Genomic DNA, 15322 nt, shown 5'->3' with positions numbered 1-15322 from the left:
TTTGTATATTGTCTTTTATGCTAATTTATTTTGATATTTCTTATTTTATTTTATTATAATATCTTTTATTTCAACTTAGTTTATTATTAATTAAATGCAACTTGATTGAATCGGAAAATTTCACGTTGTATATTAAACGAAGAAAAACGACCCAAAAATGTTTTCGGTTTTAGGTCGAAATATTGCATAGGCAGTATATTACCCACTATCTATATATTAATACGCTAACAAAATTTCCATACAATCAATTGACAGGCTGTTTCGCATACTTAGCATACGTAAAATCATATAAAAGTTATATTAATCGATTCGTATTAATCATGCGCAGTGTATAATCCTATTTTTGTTAACAAATATTACTCTATTTGTTTACAATTAATAGAAAAAGTTTTATGTAAATTCGAAAATCTGTGCAACTATCGAAATTGCCATCCAGCCTATTTTTTTGGACACATTTTACTTACACGTAAAAGCATAGGTCTTTATTTAACAGATTCTTTGTTTTTCATTTTAGGTGCTTTCAAAAAATGAAATCAGAAATAATGAGTCAACTTTTGTTCAAACTCACTAAATTTATTTATTTATAACAAATAATTGCAAATTTTACCCAATTTTTTTTTGCATTTCCAGATTTTATGCTCATTTTAGATATAGCACGTCTTATAGTGAACAAAAAATAAATAAATTTGATACAAAGATATTACATTAAAATTTGTATGTTGTCTTTTATGCGAATTTATTTTGATGTTTCTTATTTTATTTTATTATATTATCTTTTATTTCAACTTAGTTTATTATTATTTAAATGCAACTGGATTGAATCGGAAAATTTCACGTTGTATATTAAACGAAAAAAAACGACCCAAAAACGTTTTCGATTTTAGGTCGAAATATTGCATAGGCAGTATATTACCCTCTATATTTATTATTAGGCTATGCCTATTAATCAGATGCTTAGATCCCATAATCCTAATTTGTTTTATGCCGCTTAAAATTATGAAATCAATTTTATTTCAGGTAGTGGCGTAGAAGGACCACTGTTTAGGGGGATGGAAGAATAGTGTTACCTTCCTTTTATAGGATGAGATTGCTGGGGATGTGGCAGTGATGACGATGTGGTGGTGATATGGCGGCGCTTTGATGATGGTGGTGGTGCTTTGATAATGGTGGCGGTGGTAATAGTGAGGCTTTTTCCTGCAGAGCTGGCTAATCCACACGAGCTTTACAAATTGCTCATATTACTCGTTAATAAATTAAACGAGACAAGAAGCCTTACTTTCATTTAAAATTCAATATTCTTAAGACTAATTTGTAAACCTAGGTTCGTTTGGACAGGGACAATTCCGTAATCTGTGTTCAGATTTGCACTTTTTACAAAAAACCTTTGATGAAGGCTTTGATACCTTCGTTTCGAAGGCACCAAGTTTTTTGTGGGGGTTTCAGTTGTATGTCGAATGTTTGGTGGCTTTTATCCCTTTTGGGAGCTATTGCCAGTGAAGCTAGATACTGTTTCTAGTGTCTGAAACTTATTTGATAGGAACATGTCCATATATTCCCACTTAGATATGTCGATTTTATGGTCTATGCTTTGTTCCCATAGAGCTAAAGTACTTTCTGGTAACTTTGTCGAACACAGATATGTTAGTATTGCATCCCAATTGGATGTGTAGATTTTGTGACACTTGAGGGACGATAGGCTATTGGTTATATCGCTATGTAATTTATTTAAAGAGCTCCCACACTCACACTACCTTCTTTAAATTGAAAAGAATTTGTAATTGTGTTTTGCCCAATATACGCTTGTTTTCTTATCTTTCACACAGGTTCATCCAGGCCATATTGAACCCATCATTTGTTAGGGGGCATTTTTTTTACTATATCTTTGGCTTCGCCCTGTGTCTTGTTGTTCAGGTGTTAATGAGTGTTTTAAAAGGGAGTGGGCCTTAGTTCTATTGGCCGACGCCTTTTCGAGATATCGCCATAAAGGTGGACCACGGGTGACTCTAGAATTTCTTTCTACGATATGGGTATCAAATGAAAGGTGTTAATGAGTATTTGTAAAGGGAGTGGTCCTTAGTTCTATAGGTGGACGACTTTTCGAGATATCGCCATAAAGGTGGACCAGCGGTGACTCCAGAATGTGTTTGTACGATATGGGTATCAAACGAAAGGTGTTAATGAGTATTTTAAATGTGAGTGGGTCTTAGTTCTATAGGTGGACGCCTTTTCGAGATATCGCCATAAAGGTGGACCAGGGGTGACTCTAGAATATGTTTGTATGATATGGGTATCAAATTAAAGGTATTAATGATGGTTTTAAAAGGGAGTGGCCCTTAGTTGTATATGTGAAGGCGTTTCCGAGATATCGACCAAAATGTGGACCAGGGTGATCCAGAACATCATCTGTCAGGTACCGCTAATTTATTTATATATGTAATACCACGAGCAGTATTCCTGCCAAGATTCCAAAGGATTTTGATTTCGCCCTGCAGAACTTTTTCATTTTATTCTCCTTAATATGGAAGGTGTCACACCCATTTTACAAATTTTTTTCTTAAGTTATATTTTGCGTCAATAAACCAATCCAATTACAATGTTTCATCCCTTTTTTCATATCTGGTATAGAATTATGGCATTTTTTTTTTTTTAATTTTTCGTAATTTTCGATATCGGAAAAGTGGGCGTGGTCATAGTCGGATTTTGGCCATTTTTAATACCAAGATTAAGTGAGTTCAGGTAAGTACGTGAACTAAGCTTAGTAAAGATATATCGATTTTTGCGCAAGTTATCGTGTTAACGGCCGAGCGGAAGGACAGACCGTCGACTGTGTATAAGAACTGGGCGTGGCTTCAACCGAATTCGCCAATTTTCATAGAAAACAGTTATCGTGATAGAATCTATGCCCCTACCAAATTTCACAAGGATTGGTAAAATTTTGTTCGACTTATGGCCTTAAAAGTATTCTATACATATTAAATGAAAAAGGGCGCAGCCACGCCCATTTTGAAATTTTATTTTATTTTTGTATTTTGTCGCACCATATCATTGCTGGAGTTGAAAGTTGACATAATTTACTTATACACTGTAAATTTGTATTCAATTTTTTTTTTTAATTTTACTTATAAATTTTTTTTTTTTTAAAGTGGGCGTGTTCGTCATCCGATTTTGCTAATTTTTATTTAGCACACATATAGGAATAGGAGTAACGCTCCTGACAAATTTCATCATAATATCTTCAACGACTGCTAAATTACAGCTTGCATAACTTTCAAATTACCTTCTCCCAAAAGTGGGAGGTGCCACGCACATTGTCCAAAATGTACTAATTTTTTTATTCTACGTCATATGGTCAACCCACCTACCAAGTTTCATCGCATTGTCCGTCTTTGGTAATGAATTATCGCACTATTTCGGTTTTTCGAAATTTTCGATATCGAAAAAGTGGGCGTGGTTATAGTTCGATTTTGTTCATTTTAAATAGCGATTTGAGATGAGTGCCCAGGAACCTACATACTAAATTTCATCAAGATACCTCAAAATTTACTCAAGTTATCAAGTTTACGGACAGACGGACGGACGGACGGACAGACATGGCTAAATAAATTTCTTTATTATACTGTGCTGATCCGAAAATAAACAGATCCTGCAGGCTGCCAGCGTTTTCCAAGCGGAAATATTAGCCATATCCAACACAGGAAGAGAATAGCTTAAGCTGCAGCCGTGTTAACTTTTATATTGACTGTAAAGCAGCAATTAAGGCAATAATCTCCCATAGCATAGCATCTTAATGCGTGTTAGAGTGTAAGCAGACTCTGGAGAGAATCGGGACTGGGAGAAGCATACATCTATATCGGGTCTCAGGGCTTATGGGAATAGGTGGGAATGAAAAAGCATATGAACTAGCTAAAAAGGGCCCATCCCTTGAAGCTTGCTCCGTAGACGTCCCAATTAGCATGGGCGGGATTAAGAGAAGGCGAGAGGTTCACATGATCGTCCAAGCGGGAAAGGCGTGGGTTCAAGCACGGGGCTGTACAGTGTCGAAGATTATGTGTAGGTCTTAAAACCTTAGACTAACAAAGTTGCTTCTATCATTAAAAAGAGAGGACTGCAGAGTCATAACTGGTATTCGTACTGGACACTGCCTTCTGGCATCACATGCCTTTAAATTAGGCTTGGTCAATGATAGCAGACATAGGAATTGCGGGTTGGAGGAGGAAACGATCGAGCCCGCTCTGTGCTTGTTGTTGTTGATGTATCAGTGCTTCGCCCCATCCAATAGGCGCGACCGATCACAAAATGACATCAATATTCTCTAACGGGAGTCCAAGGAAACTTGCTATTTCAACAGGGGTGGACCATAATGAGAGGGGTGTTAGAGGCGCTGGTTCCACATTACAATTAAAGAGATGGTTGGTGTCATGTGGGGACACATTGCAAGCGGGGCATACATTTTGTATGTCGGGGTTGATTCTGGATAGGTAAGAGTTTAAACTGTTACAGTATCCAGATCTAAGTTTAGCTAGAGTGACTCGTGTTTTCCTGGGGAGTGTGCGTTCCTATTCCGCAAGTTTTGGGTACTGTTCTTTGAGTACTGCATTCACCGGGCAATTCCTGGCATAAAGGTCCGACGCCTGTTGGTGGAGTACACTGAGGACCTGCTTGTGTTTTTTGGCTTCATATAGCTGAGTTCTCAGGTGCGGTATTTCCTCATAATTCTTAAGGAGATGACTCCTTAAGCCCCTAGGTGGTGTTGGCTTATCAATCAGACACCTGTTGAGATGCCCAGGTTTCTGGGTATTCAACAAGAACTGGTTGGTTAGCATCTCATTTCTCTCCCTGATGGGGAGTATTCGCGCCTCATTATGCAGATGGTGCTCCGGGGACATAAGAAGACAGCCCGTGGCGGTTCTGAGAGCAGTATTTTGGCAGGCCTGTAGCTTCTTCCAGAGAGCAGTTTTAAGGCTTGGCGACCATATAGGGGACGCGAAGCATGCAATCGGCTGGCCAATTGCTTTGTAAGTAGTAATGAGCGCTTCTTTATCTTTTCCCCAAGTACTGCCAGCAAGAGATTTCAGGATTTTATTACGGCTCTGGATTTTCGATACAATTGCGGATGCATGCTCACCAAAATGTAGATCCTGATCAAACGTCACACCCAAGATTTTGGGGTGTAGGACAGTCGGTAGCGTAGCGCCATCGACATGGATGTTCAAAATGGTCGACATTTGGGACGTCCAAGTTGTAAGTAAGGTCGCGGATGATGTAGTCAGTGATAATGCCAGGTTTCGCGAGGCGAAAAAACTGGAGAGATCAGGGATGTAGCCGTTTATTATGTTGCAAAGCTCATCTATCTGTGGGCCCGGGCCTGTGGCCAATATTGTGCAGTCAGCGGCGTAAGAAACGATAGTAAATGCTTCCGGTGGCGAAGGTAGTTTTGATATGTAGAAATTTAACAAAAGTGGGGATAGGACACCACCCTGTGGCACGCCTTGTTTAATTCTTCTTGGCTTTTATGTTTCGTTTCTGAATTGCACCGATGCCTGCCGACCACCCAGATAATTTGCGGTCCATCTTTTGAGACCTGGGAGAAGGGTAGACCCTTCCAGGTCTTGCAGTAACGTGCCATGGTTGTCCGTATCAAAAGATTTTGATAGGTCTAGCGCAACGAGTACTGTTATGTGGTGGGGCTTTTGATTTAAACCACAATTTATCTGGGTGATAATGGCATTTACCGAGGTGGTGATGCTACGGAGTTTTCTAAAACCATGCTGATGACAGGCTAGCTGCGAATTTGCTTTGAAGTAGGGGAGCAAAATGGCTTCAAGCGTCTTGGCTACTGGCGATAGGAGAGATATCGGGCGATATGACTCTCCTATGTTAGCTGGTTTCCCAAGCTTTAGTAGCGCGACCACCTTGGCCATTTTCCATTTTTCGGGAATGAAAAAGATGGAGAGAGACAGGTTGAAGACATGTGCTAAATATTTGAAGGGTTAGTGTCGAAATTCTCTACGTACAAAATTATAAAAACAAAATTCTGCTTTTTATAATTCTGATTTTTTAAAATTTTGCTTTCTAAAATTCTGCTTTCAAAATTCTGTATTACAAAATTCTGTATTACAAAATTCTGTATTAAAATATAATGTTAACAATGTTAAAGAGGTCGTGTAATTATTTTGAAAAAGTGCGCCATGCACAGTAATTCTGCGTAGAACACTTTTCTGCATAGGCGGCCTTCGGCCGCGCTTATAAAAAATAACCCTGGGCGACGCCATGCTAAGTCCGGGTGTGTGGTATAACCGGTGCTACCGCCACGGTGATGTCCTTCTGCGTAGTATACCCTTCTGCGTAGGCGGCCTTCGGCCGCACTTTAAAAAAATAACCCTTAGCCGATCCAACACCGGATACGCCATGCATAATTCCGGAATTTTGACTTCCAGAATTAAAAATGCAGAATTTTGAAAAAGCAGAATTTTAGAAAACATAATTTTAAAAAAGCAGAATTTTGTTCAAGCAGAATTTTTTTGCAATTTACAGAATTTTTTCACCCAGAATTTTGTAATACACAATAATGACACGCTCCCATATTTGAAACCCTCTTTCCCTAGGTTTTTAAGCATCGGCATGGCTATGCCGTTTAGGCCCACTGCTTTGGATGGTTTAGCATGACCGATGGCGACCTCAACCTCTTTGGTGGTGACGGTAATTGGCGACGTGCTGAATTTATGTTTATGTGCATGTCTGCTGCCCCTCCGTCTATCTTTGTCGACCGTAGAATGCATAATATATTGTCGGCAGAAAGCGCTCGCACATTTTTTCGCATCCGACAGCATTTTATCGCCAAAGGTGATGGAAATTTTGTCATTGTGCTTAGACAGATTCGATAGGGTCTTTACGGTGGACCAAAGTTTACCTACACCGGCAGAGAGGTTACAACCGCTTAGGGGCTCCTCCCATTTCGCCCGCTTGTGTTCATCCACAAGCAATCTGATGCGTTGGTTTCTATCCCTTATTTGGGGGTCGCCGGGATCGAGCTGTCTTATAGTGTCACGTTCTCTCGCTAAATTTGCGGCCTCCGCCGGAAAGTGAGGCCGAATTTCGGGAATTCTACCAGCGGGAATGAAGCAAGCCGAGGCAGATTCAATGACCTTGTGGAAAGCACGCTCCCCTTGGCGAGCATCAGTCGGGATTGGGAGGGCAGCAAAGCGGTTGTCTGTAAAGGATTTGTATTTGTCCCACTTTGCTTTTTTTAAGTTTATGAAAGTGCGTTTTTCTGTGACAATGAAGTCGGCGGTACGTTCGAGCGAAGTAAGTATAGGCAGGTGGTCGGATGCCAATGTTAACATCGGCTGCCAGTTGACGCAGTTTACAAGTCCTGCGCTCACGAGAGATATATCCGGCGAACTGTGACAGCTTTCTACGATACGTGTGGGGCATCTCCGTTTATTGTGCAGAACATCGGTTCTTCTATTTGATCCGCCAGCATCTTACCCCTACTGTCTGCCTGCAAGTTTGAATGCCACGGATCGTGATGGGCATTGAAGTCGCCTAAAATAATGCGATTACTGCCAGTGAGTAAGGCGCTGATGTTGGAGCGGTAACCACTGGGGCAATAGGTGGCAGGAGGGATGTAGATGTTGATGGTTTCTAGGTTTGCATCGCCTGACCGGACAGATAAGCCTTGGCGTTGTAAGACACTGTCCCCGCGGCCGATGTCGGGATCAAATAAATGATATTGCACTGAGTGGTGTAAGATAAACGCGAGGCCGTCTCCCCTTCCGCTCTCACGATCTTTTCTGTGGACATTATACCTAGAAAAGGCCTGTAGAGCAGATCTTGCTGTGAGTTTAGTCTCTTGAATCGCAGCGATGCGGATGTTGTGCCGCTTCATGAAATCGACTATCTCCGTGATCTTCCCAGTAAATCCATTACAGTTTAACTGCAGAATACAGAAGTACAACGGGGGAGACGTCGTCAATCTAGGAGTAAGTGATTGGTGACTACGCCTGGGTTGTGAAAGGACAGGACGCAACTGCTGTTGTGGTCCTGGGACTGGACGTCCTTGGGTAAGCATTGGGGTACCCGGTGTATTTGGGTTTGCCACCGGGCAACATGGCGCAATGAAACCCGTCGGGGGTTGCCGTCGCGGAGACCAGAACATCTAGGAAATTGGCACCGTCCATGGCAGGAGCTGCATTGGGCGGATGTCGCAAACATATATATTCTAAAGCGTAGACTACGGGACGCTCTTGGTCGTGAACAGCAAGGAGCCACAAATGATTTATAAAAGTTACGTGGACGTCGGGTTTTGGGATCAAGCCCACAACAACATGTCCGATGCAACCATCCCTTACACGAGACACACTGAACAGAGTGGGAGGGACGCATGAAATTAAAGGGGTTATACTTAAATGATAGTCCTTGGTCGGGAAAATTCCCGAGTCGCTCCGGTACATAGAACCGACTACATTGGGTAGCGTCTGTGCTCGTACCCTGCACTTGCCAGGCTAAGACTCTAGCTATTAGGAGTGACACATCTGTCAGATCTAGAAACAGCAAGTGGCTTAAGTCACAGAAAGCTTCTAGTAATTGCCAAGAGGGCGGAGTTATTTCATAACATACATAGGTCTTGGTTTTTGATAGGGTTTTCAGTGTGGTCGTTAAGACAAACTTCTGGTAACACTACGGACTCACTCAGTCTATGTGAGGTCCTCATGGACCGGCCAGTTCAATCTAACCATGTGTATTATCGACGAGGTTTGTTTCATGTGTTTTCAATTTGTCTACGATAACAAAGGCTATCAAGGAGTATCCAGTTTTTTTGACTCTTCATTGGTTTGTCGTCGGTTATTTATTGAAGGGTTATCGATATGATATCAAGAAAATATGGATTCGCTATAAAAAAATGTGTTATTCAAAAGTTTTAGATAAGTTACCAAAAATGGATTTGTAATTGACAATGTATCGATATTATCGAAATGTTATTGGAGTTTTTGAGAGCAATCAATTTGATATCGATGAGTGATCGGTTTCAAATCGGGGTGATATCAATTTATTATTGACTTTTTATCGAAACAGTACCGTAAAAACTTCAATATGAAATGGATGATGCATCTGTAAACCATCGATAACAAGCCGATAATAAGTCGATAGATAGCTCGACGATAATAACTCGCTCTAGGTAACAATCCAATAATAAAACAAAAACTTAACGCTATATGTCTTCACCGATAAGACGCCAACGCGGATCTTCCCAAAATTATGTGTTTCTCTTAAGTTTACCTACACTCAGAGAAAAAACGAACGAAACAAGTTCAAAATTAAGAACATTCGTTGACTAAAGTCTGTTAAGTACGTTGAACTTTAGCTGGTTCGAGGTCAATAAAACTACGTTGGATAAAACCACAGGTTTTTTAACTAATTTATTCCAATATATTTCGGTTATTCCGCGATAACCGTTCTCAAGGATATGTGTATAAATGTGATATAAACAATTTTCTTAATACCAAAAACAAAGTCAAAACATAAACAATATTTGTATATACATACATTTCTTTTCAGGTCTTTATAACTTGACGCGGAGCTTAACACTGTCTATTTGATCGTTAGTAAATGGCGAAACAAGTGAGCAACGCCATCGGTATCAGTTTTGTAGTTTAGCCGAATGTCTGGTGGAGTGTTAATTATATGTAACATTTCTAGTGTAAATCGTTTGTTGTAGTGTTGTTCTTGTTGTAATATTGTTACTTTTTCGAAGTTGGGGGAGTGGCCGCTACTTGCGCAGTGTGCCATAAGTGCAGTTTTTATGTATTTGAATGATGGCACTGTTTAACGTCGCATTTGTGTTGTGCTAGTCTGGTTTTTAACTTTGATTTCGTTGTGCCAATATACATACTTTTGCAAGGTCCTTGGTTATTGCCGTTACATGGAATTTTATAAATTACATTACTTTTTTCTAATTGAGGTATTTTTGACTTAGTTTTGTTGAACATGGTTTTCAGAGTGTTGGTAGGCTTATGGGCTATTCTTACTTTTTCTTTATCATAACAAACTTACTTCGCTAATCGTTCTGATAAATGAGGTACATAAGTGACGGATTTGAAAATTTTTTAGGGGTTTCACGGTCTTATTGATTTTTTGTAAATTTGGCTCTTTTTAATAGTGTTTTTATCATGTTTTCCGGAAATTCGTTGTCTTTTAACAGTAATTTTGCTTCTTTTTTAATCTCATTGTGGTAAACTTCGTCTGTTATCTGCAACATACGTCGTATGCAGCCCATTGCTATATTTATTATCATCGTTTTGAGATGTTTCGAATGAAAGTTGATGATTCGTCTGGATGCTGTTGCTTTTCTATACCACTTTAGTTGTAGCTGATTTCCTCTGCGGATTATAATAGAGTCAAGGTACGGCAGTGAGTTTTCTTCTTCAAGTTCTATCGTGAATTTAATATTTCTGTCAAGCGAATTTAATATGTTCAGCGTATTTTGTACTTCATCCTCCCGTATGATCGTAAATAAATCATCGACATATTTGGTTAATATTCTTGGTTTACGGCTTAGCTTTTCCGTCGTTTTGTTGAGCAATTCTTCTATTATGACATTATGGCATTCCTTTCAATTGTGTATATACCGTATCATTAAATTTGAAGTATATTGTTTCTTCAATGCAAAATTTAGGTATTTCCATGAATTTAAATAAGCGATTGGATGACATAACAACAAAACTAAAGAAAGCTTTGAGTGCAGATGATCTACGAGAATTTATGGAAAATGAGGAAAACGTCACAAATAAACTAACAACATTGGTAAAAAAATAGGCATGTGGCAAAACAGGAGAAATTAAAAAACAAACAAAATAGCATACTTACTAACAACAACCACGAAGATTGGTTTGTAAACAAAACGACAATCGACTTCCCACAAGATAGCGCTTCTCGCAAAGGGACCGAAGTTCGCGTTACCGGTAAAAAATCAACGTTTCCCACTCTTCCAGTATATAGCTGACGGAGAGGAACTTATACAGAGTAATAAAGAAAAAGAGACACAAGAAGAAGCTCGCACTAAACTCACACTTTTAATAAAAAATCATACAACAACTAATAAGGAAAGTGCAATAGACCGTGCAATATTAAACACAGTGGAACAGACGCAGAAATTTCTAAGCAAAAATGACAACATTAGAATTTTAACATCGGACAAGGGAAACAAAACCGTAGCTATGGACATAAATGACTATAACAGCAAAATGGGTGATATTTTAAATGACTTGACTACTTATCGTATTCAAAGACAGGATCCTACATCAAGGTTGCAAAATAAAAATAACAGTCTCGTAGAGAAACTTTTCAAAATCGGGTGTATCTCAAAAGCTGAAAAGTACAAATTAACCACGACCACCGCGCTAGCACCCAGTATTTATGGACTTCCCAAGATACAAAAAGAAGGAACGCCACTCCGACATATTTGTTCTGCCATGGTTCACCATCATACGGTTTGTGCAAATATATCGTGAATATTTTAAAAAATTTAACGGCGAACTCCACTCACAACATAAAGAACACATACGAATTTAAAGAAAGAATTAATAACACATTTATTTATGATGATGAAAACCTCATCTCATTTGACGTGGTGTCATTGTTCCCCAGCATACCAACAAATTTAGCATTAGAAAGCATTTTAGATTAGCATTCGAGAAAAATGGGCGGTTATAAAAGAACACACTAATATACCCAAAAAATTTTCATGGAAATACTTAAATTTTGCATTGAAGAAACTAGATACTTCAAATTTAGTGTACGGTATATACACAATTGAAAGGAATGCCAATGGGATCCCCGGCATCCCCAGTCATAGCGGATATCATAATGGAAGAATTGCTCAACAAAACGATGGAAAAGCTAAGCCGTAAACCAAGAATATTAACCAAATATGTCGATGATTTATTTGCGATCATACGGGAGTATGAAGTACAAAATACGCTAAATATATTAAATTCGTTTGACGGAAATATTAAATTCACGATAGAACTTGAAGAAGAAAACTCACTGCCGTACCTTGACTCTATTATAATCCGCAGAGGAAATCAGCTACAACTAAAGTGGTATAGAAAAGCAACAGCATCCAGACGAATCATCAACTTTCATACGAAACATCCCAAAACGATGATAATAAATATAGCAATGGGCTGCATACGACGTATGTTGCAGATAACAGACGAAGTTTACCACAATGAGATTAAAAAAGAAGCAAAATTACTGTTAAAAGACAACGAATTTCCGGAAAACATGATAAAAACACTATTAAAAAGAGCCAAATTTACAAAAAATCAATAAGACCGTGAAACCCCTAAAAAAATTTCAAATCCGTCACTTATGTACCTCATTTATCAGAACGACTAGCGAAGTCAGATTGTTATGATAAAGAAAAAGTAAGAATAGCCCATAAGCCTACCAACACTCTGAAAACCATGTTCAACAAAACTAAGTCAAAAATACCTCAATTAGAAAAAAGTAATGTAATTTATAAAATTCCATGTAACGGCAATAACCAAGAACTTTGCAAAAGTATGTATATTGGCACAACGAAATCAAAGTTAAAAACCAGACTAGCACAACACAAATGCGACGTTAAACAGTGCCATCAATCAAATACACAAAAAACTGCACTTATGGCACACTGTGCAAGTAGCGGCCACTCCCCCGACTTCGAAAAAGTAACAATATTGCAACAAGAACAACACTACAACAAACGATTTACACTAGAAATGTTACATATAATTAACACTCCACCAGACATTCGGCTAAACTACAAAACGGATACCGATGGCGTTGCTCACTTGTTTCGTCATTTACTAACGATCAAATAGACAGTGTTAAGCTCCGCGTCAAGTTATAAAGACGTGAAAAGAAATGTATGTATATACAAATATTGTTTATGTTTTGACTTTGTTTTTGGTATTAAGAAAATTGTTTATATCACATTTATACACAGATCCTTGTGAACGGTTATCGCGGAATAACCGAAATATATTTGAATAAATTAGTTAAAACCCCTGTGGTTTTATTCAACGTAGTTTTATTGACCTCGAGCCAGCTAAAGTTCAACATATTTACATATAAAAAGGTCGCTAAAAACATTCAGTTTAAAAACATTCAGTCTGTTAAATACGTTTTTTCTTAACTCGTGACCGATGGGCTTGTTTTAAGAACAGTTTTTCCAAGCTCAGCGTTCGTATTTTGTGCCCACTTTGGTATTGATGTGTGAACCTTCTGTGCTCGTTTCAAGCACTACTTGGATTTTCCGTTCTCACGCTTCAAGAACGATTTGGGGTCGATTTAATATTTCTCGGTCTCAATTCAAGAACGGTTAGCGCTTGATTTTTGGTGGGAGAGGAAATCATTTTTTTCAAAGGTACCCATTTATTTTTTATTAATAATAATTTTTTTGTCATGAATAAAAAATATTTATAACAAAAGATTTTTATTAAAATTCAAAATGCATAATATGCATTTTTCATACATTTCTCTTATTGGGAAATTATTCTTATTTGAAGACTTAATCTGCATACATAAATATATACTTAAAACATTTCATAACAAGTTTGAGATCTACCTGTGCATATTTGAATGGAACTGAACGAAAAATAAGAGTTAAAAAAATAGAAAATAAAAAAATTGTTTTAAAACAAGTAAGGACGGGACTGTCTTCGGCTATGCCGAAGACTTCATTCCTTTCATGAATGGGGCTGAACAATAATCTTATCCCGTTCGTAATCTCCGAATAATCGGATGTATAAGATAAGAAATATCTAGTGAACAGATCTACATACCTAAACGATCTTTAAGATAAATATAAAATAAAAAATAGGTAGGTACTTTGTGTGAGGATGCAAAGTTTCAGGTTTTTTGTGGTCTGCGTGTAAAAACTATGACTATGAATCACGTATTTCAACAATATATGACGTAAACGTAACTATTTAATGAAATGTTTCGAATTTTGAAGCTTCTAGCCGTAAAAAAGGGGCAAAAAAATAAAGTTTATATGGGGTACCACCGATCCCTATGATTTTTTCAGACAACAATATATGCTATATACGTAAGCATTTTGTGAAATTTGAAGCTTCTGGCTGTTAAAACGGGGCAGAAATTGCGCAAAGTTTCTTATCTGAACAATCGGTTGTATGAGATATATACTATATATACCACCGTTCTCAATGATTTTTTCAGACAACAATATATACTATACACGTAAGCATTTGGTGAAATTTGAAGCTTCTAGCTGTTAAAATGGGGAAGAAATTGCGCAAAGTTTCTTATCTGAACAATCGGTTGTATAAGATATATACTATATATACCACCGATCTCAATGATTTTTTCAGACAACAATATATACTATACACGTAAGCATTTGGTGAAATTTGAAGCTTCTAGCTGTTAAAATGGGGAAGAAATTGCACAAAGTGTCTTATCTGAACAATCGGTTGTATGAGATTATATATACCACCGGTCTCTATGATTTTTTCAGACAACAATATATGCTATACACGTAAACATTTGGTGAAATTTGAACATATCTAAACGATTTTTAAGATAAATATAAAATAAAAAATAGGTAGGTACTTTGTGTGAGGATGCAAAGCTTCACGTTTTTTGTGGTCTGCATGTAAAAACTACGACTACGAATCACATATTTCAAAAATATATGGAGTAAACGTAACTATTTTATGAAACTTGATGAATTTTGAAGCTTCTATCCGTAAAAAAGGGGCAAAAATGACAGTTTGTATGAAGTATATAATATATATACCACCGATCTCTATGATTTTTTCAGACAACAATATATGCTATATACGTAAGAATTTGGTGAAATTGGAAGCTTCTAGCTGTTAAAACGGGGCAGAAATTGGCAAAGTTTCTTATCTGAACAATCGGTTGTATGAGATATATACTATGTATACACCCAATTTCAATGATTTTTTCAGACATCAATATATGCTATACACGTAAGCATTTGGTGAAATTTGAAGCTTCTAGCTGTTAAAATGGGGCCGAAATCGCAAAAAAAAAATATATATACTATATATACCATCATATATATGTTATATATATCACCGATCTCTATGATTTTTTGACACAAAAATATATACTATATACGTAAGCAATCGGAGAAATTTAAAGCTTATAGCTGTTAAAATGGGGTAGAAATTGCGAAAAGTTTCTTATCTGAATAATCGGTTTTATGAGATATATACTATATATACAACCGATCTCTATGATTTTTTCAGACAACAATATATGCCATATTCGTAAGCATTCGTTGAAA

Source organism: Eurosta solidaginis, chromosome X (assembly GCF_040869045.1).
Source record: "Eurosta solidaginis isolate ZX-2024a chromosome X, ASM4086904v1, whole genome shotgun sequence".
Classification (NCBI taxonomy): Eukaryota; Metazoa; Arthropoda; class Insecta; order Diptera; family Tephritidae; genus Eurosta; species Eurosta solidaginis.
The sequence above is the reverse complement of the archived record's forward strand: the minus strand, read 5'-3'. Positions refer to the sequence as shown.